Genomic DNA, 6,000 nt, shown 5'->3' with positions numbered 1-6,000 from the left:
CATCAAGGGCAATGCAAAGTCTGTTTCCACTGAACTCGCACTACATAACAAGAGCCTCTCTTCCACAGACAGAGTCAGCACGGTGCATAAGCACAGAGCAAAACCAAGTTTCAGTTAAGACCATAACTAAAAAGGTGCTGGAATAGGTTTCTGTGTGGGGACACAGGCGGCCCCCATCCAAAAAGGCCTCCTTGGCACATGCAAGGATCGTGTGTTTCCACACAGCGCCTGAAATTCCAGCACTCCACACCGTACGACAAACCATTCAGAGGGATTCCAAGCGCAGCTTGTTATCTGGGCTTCTGTTTGGAAAATAAATGAATCAAAGGAAGGCCCTCTGCATGTGGAGGGCTAACCATGCAGCTCTCTGGATGATGTCCCAAATCTGAAATAGTATATGGTGTGTTTAGGAGCCTCATAGTACCCTAGAAGTGATTAACTCACGTGGGGGTGCTTTGTAATGCAAAGCATTCTTGACAGGAGTGAAATGTCCCTGTGGAGTCCTAATGGCTATTATAGTCTCTCTCAAAACAGAGTTGTGTATATGGGGCCCATGGATACTTGTTACTGTATTTCCATGGCTATCCCAGAGAACGAAATACACCAACCTGTAAGAGATCTGTGTTTTCCTTGGAACAGGTTCTTGCACTGCACAGTAAGAAGCTCTAATTGGCCAAATGGATGACTGTCCCAGACAGCCCCCTGCTGGAAACAACAAACCACACCTGCTGCTGGATTTTTAAAAATCCTTTAATCTTCCTTTCTTATGATGACGGGGGTCAGCGGCATATTTGCACTACGTGCTTAAAGTGTCTTAATAGTCATTATTTCATTCCTTGGGAATTGTAGTTCCATGAAGAAGGGGGGACAGAGGAGATGGTTAATTGGATGCTATATAAATGCCATAAACATAAAATGAGAAACCTCAGCATCCTCACCAAACTACAAATCCTGTTGCGCTGCTACTTGCAAGTTTGAAAGAAATGCTTAAATAAATAAAATGATAAAAATATGCCATCTCAAGAAAAAAGAGAGAAACAGAACACTGATAATTTCAAGCAGAGAGAAGTACACAAGAATCACATGAGGACTGGAGACCATCCATGTAAATCTTCCTCTGCACTCAGGCATCCCCAAACTTCGGCCCTCCAGATGTTTTGGACTACAATTCCCATCTTCCCCGACCACTGGTCCTGTTAGCTAGGGATCATGGGAGTTGTAGGCCAAAACATCTGGAGGGCTGCAGGTTGGGGATGCCTGCTCTGCACCCTCTCCAATACCCATGTTCAATGTAGCAGGGAGAAATTCCAGTATTTTTGAAGGAAGGAAAGTCATGAAAACATAACTGGCATTAACTCACTACAAACTTATTGGGTAGGTACGCCCCGTGACAATACACTTGTGTCTGTATGTGTGCACGCATGCACACATACATGTCAACACCTGTGACTGCTAACAGAATTGCTTTAAAAGTCAGCAAATAAATAAATGACATTGAAGGAGAAGGCCCCAGCTCAGAGATAGTCACGTCCAGCAAGGTATCATTTATAAAATGTGAGCAATACCAATAGGTTGCCTTCTTAGAAAACAGACAGAAATGCAATAACATGTTATTGATTGAGTGCTTCATATGTTGAATTATGATTATGCCGCTGTGGTTATTCGTTCCAGTCTTTCCATTTTAAACTGTCTTAGTAGTGTTTTAATTAGTTTATGCTGCTATTTTTGTTCAGCTTCTTTCATACATGCCTAGAGAACAAAACAGCCGACACATTAGTAATCATATGCTTGATGCCAGTGTAGATGGCATCCTATAATGCAGGAAGCTCTGTTACTGCGCTGACGGGCAGCTGTTCATTGGGGTTTCAGACAGTGGCCTCAACCGGTCCTAGTTGGAGATGCCATGACGTTCTGAACCCTGCGACCTTCCGCATGCAAGCAGGTGTCTTTCCACTGAGCTACAACCCTTTCCCCTAATGCAAGAGTTGCCCAGAGCTTTCTCTGGCGCCATGAAAAATAAAGCTCAGCTAGAGAGCTTTATAAGAGCCGGGATTTACAGTATCATCATTTGAGCAGAGTAAAAGGGAATGGCAATGCATAAAAGGGCTGATCGTTTCATCATAATTGACACTTCTCCACCCTCGCGCTTTGAACTTGCTTTGTGACTCCTCTGCCAGTTCTGTTTTTTTTGTCTCAGCTCCTCGGTTTGCTTTTCGATTGACCTATTCAATGACCTTTAGAACCGTCCGAAGAAAATTGGGGGAAACGGCACTTACGGATGCTTCTTAGGAGCGCATTGTTGAGTTATTGGATATTTTATATATGATTTTAATCCCTGAAGGATGCATCAAATAGATGGCATTTCCTATCACTTATTTGGATGAAATTTGCACTAGGAGGGCTGGTAATGTCAACTCCAGAGGCTTCTAGGTGTTGGAGGAGGAGGAGGAGGGGTGCTTTATTGCTGGTTTTGTCGCAGCGCCTCTGATTCCATCTCTGTCCTTGCAGAGACATGCCTCTTCTGTTAGGAATGGTGGGTTTGGGAACGAGGCTCTGGTGACTGCTCATGCAGCCACTATAACTTTGAAGCACATTTCTCCACCCCACCCACCCCGAGACTTCTAGGCACTGTAGTTTGTTAAGGGTTGTTGGGAATCATAACTCTGAGAGGAGTAAACTACAGTGCCCAGAATTCTTTGTGGGAATTAATGTAATTTAAAGGTATTGTGTGTGTACACGACCTTAGGCACCCAGTTGGTATTCACTGACCTCAGTTTGCATCAGTCAATAAGGTACCCTAACCAGGCATGTGTACCAGCATGAGAAATGCACAAATGTGCTTTTCTACTGCACTACCTCTAAACCAGAGCATTCCAAGCCAGGGCCGGCCTTATGGTAAGCCTGGGTGGCGCAGGGCGCCGGGCCGCCAGGAGGGTGCCATGTTGTTGAGCCCGCAGAAGCCGCGCTGCACGCTGTGCCCGCGATGGGAAACGGGGTGGGGTGGGGGGCACCGGAGGGATCTTCGCACCACGGCACCAGGGCAACAGATATGCTTAAGACGGCCCTCTTCCAAGCTGTGTGTTGCGACATGTTAGTGTGTCAGCTGTACAGTGGTACCTCGGTTTATGAACACAATTGGTTCCGGAAGTCTGTTCATAAACTGAAGCGAACTTTCCCATTGAAAGTATGGAAAGTGGATTAATCTGTTCCAGATGGTCCGCGGAGTACTTAAACTTAAGCGTTCATAAACTGAAGCGAACTTTCCCATTGAAAGTAATGGAAAGTGGATTAATCCGTTCCAGACGGGTCCACGGAGTACTCAGCCTGAAGCGTACTTAACCCAAAGCATGGGTGTAATTAGTTTCGGAAGTCTGTTCATAAACTGAAGCGTTCAAAAACTGAAGTGAACTTTCCCATTGAAAGTAATGGAAAGTGAATTAATCCGTTCCAGATGGGTCCGCGGCGTTCATAAACCGAAAATTCATAAACCGAGGTGTTCATAAACCGAGGTTCCACTGTAGTGTGTAGGTGTGCAGGGCTTGGTTTCATCTCCGGTTTGTTAGCAAAACTGAATTACTGTGTCGCAAAATGATGCGTATCTACATAGTGTGTCCCCCAACACGAAAAGTTTGGAAACCTCTGCTCGAACCTAATCAAGTTATGCCGAACACTTAGGGATCAGGTCATCTTAGGGTCCTAATGGGAGAAACTACATTCCTAGAAGCATCACTTATAAGCCCATGAACACTCATTGGTATAACGTTAGGTTAGGGTCCTCCAATAGATATCTGCACACCACGCTCTATTTGCATTCCGCATACCTTTGCGCTTGCTACTTGCCACAGGGGACTGGAATCCTAACAGCTGGGAGGGCTTGAATTCTCTCTTCGTCAGGCCTCCAGCAATTTTAAATCCCCTCCCACATGAGCCCTCCTCAGAAATTTGGCCTTTAAAAACACAAACACCCACCCACACTCACACACCAATTCCATATATAAAAACAATGCAATGATAGTTCTTTATAGAAAAGCAGTGCTTTTTTTTCTTACAAAAATGTTTAGGCGTACTTTCATTTTGATTCAAGAAAAATCACCATTTTATAGTTCAAATAGGGGGAAATGAATACAGTAAATGGACAAAAGTACAAAGATGCACAAAATGTTTAGGGGTATGTGTACCCCTGAGTACACATAAAGCGCTGTATAAAAGCAATTCCATATGTATTAATTCCAAATTCAGTACACATACAGGCTGTCTTCAAATGCAAATCCACTTATAACACATTACAGTAGTGTACTGTGTGATGGAATAATGGGTGATGTGCCAGGGGAATTAGTGCGGATGGGGTTGGGGACAGTTCACCTGTTTCTGCTTTCCATGCTTTAAGCATGGTCTGTGTGAATCTGTTTAGTGTTGTGGGAATATTCCTTAGTTTGTTTGGGAAGAATGGGTATGCTATGGTGCAGGTATTTTCAATTGTGTCCCTCTCCAGGTGTACCCATTGTTTTGCCTCATCTTCTAGTATATACGGGATTATGCGGCGTACTTGGTTTGCGATGTGATATGCTTCTACGGTATGTTGCGGATTCCCCATCCTCCCTCTGAGGAGGGGAGGTGCATGTATTTGGGGCTTATTCTTGGTTTTTTGTGGAACAGAAACATCGCCACCCGACCCCACCCCCTCACCACGCCCCCCTCCACCTCTTCCCTCTGTTTCTTCCTAATGTAACACTAATGTCTCAACAAATGAAACTGATATGTAGAAAATGTAACTTGAAATAAGAGGCATTGCACATACTTTTGTAAACCAAGAAATTTTAAATACAAAATATGTTAAAATAAAATTAAAGAACACATTACAGTAATCTAGCCTTGTGTGATAATGTGGTACACAGATTGTTGACGTAAGACTCCCTTATCCATTAAAAAAAAACACCCCGTACCTTTTGTTCATGATATTTATTCATTTTATATGAAATAAAAGACCTGATCTTATCTGGGATCACTTCCCAGAAATAATAAAAAAACGAGAATACTTGGGATGAGTTAAAATGTATTGTTGATTTTTATTTTTATTTAAAGTGGACTTGAAACTGCAGATATGGCACTTGAACATTATGAGAAATCTAAATTCAAAGGGCATATTGTCATGGTGCACCTCAAGAACAAACTGACATTTAAAGATGCTTCAGAAATGCTAGGGATTGGAGTTCTTATCTTTCTAGGATGCATGTCACATTTTTTTCTATTCAAAGCTTTTATAAAGGTCTGAATCACATTCTGGTTTCTCAATTCTAAGCCGTGGCATTTTAGGGCCAAGTGAAATTAGCCATGCTTAGCCTCATGTTTGCCCAGTTCATATACAACAGGCGTGGGAGACATACAAGGCTGTGGCTCTATGGTGAAGCCTCTGCTTTGTACGCAGGAGGTCCTAGGTTCAATCCCTGGCATCTCCAGGAAGGGATGGGAATTTCCATGGCCTGAAGCCTTGGAGAATCACTGCCATTAAGTATAGCGACAATGCTGAGTTAGATGGGCCAGTAGTCTGACTCAATAGAGGGCCGTTTCCTATGTTCCTATAGCCCTCCAGTTGTTGCTGCACGACAGCTCTCATCACCCATACTGGGAGGTGGGAGATGAACTCACCCCAACTTACTTCCCCATGGAAGTTGACTGCACCTAGGCAGCCCATCTCGGCTTCTGGTATCAAATATGAGTTGGGAAGAAAAGTGGGCAGCCTGACCACAAAGAGGTTAAGATGGAGGGCAGAAGGTCCCTTGCCCCTCCCAAGTGTGCTCCTATTAATGTTAAAATTAGCCTTACACACACTTCATCAGGGCATCTTCATTTGTGAAGAACGTAGTCCTGTTGCACATCAGCCAGGCACCATCTCTATTATGTTTTTTGGGGGCAGCTGTTGAAGACAGTCCTGTTTCAACAAACAACTTAAGTGGAGATATATACCGGTATATATCTTAGTATTTCTCCGTATTTAGGAAA

This window comes from Zootoca vivipara, chromosome 11 (genome assembly GCF_965207765.1).
Source record: "Zootoca vivipara chromosome 11, rZooViv2.hap1.1, whole genome shotgun sequence".
Taxonomy (NCBI): domain Eukaryota; kingdom Metazoa; phylum Chordata; class Lepidosauria; order Squamata; family Lacertidae; genus Zootoca; species Zootoca vivipara.
Note: the sequence above shows the minus strand (reverse complement) of the source record.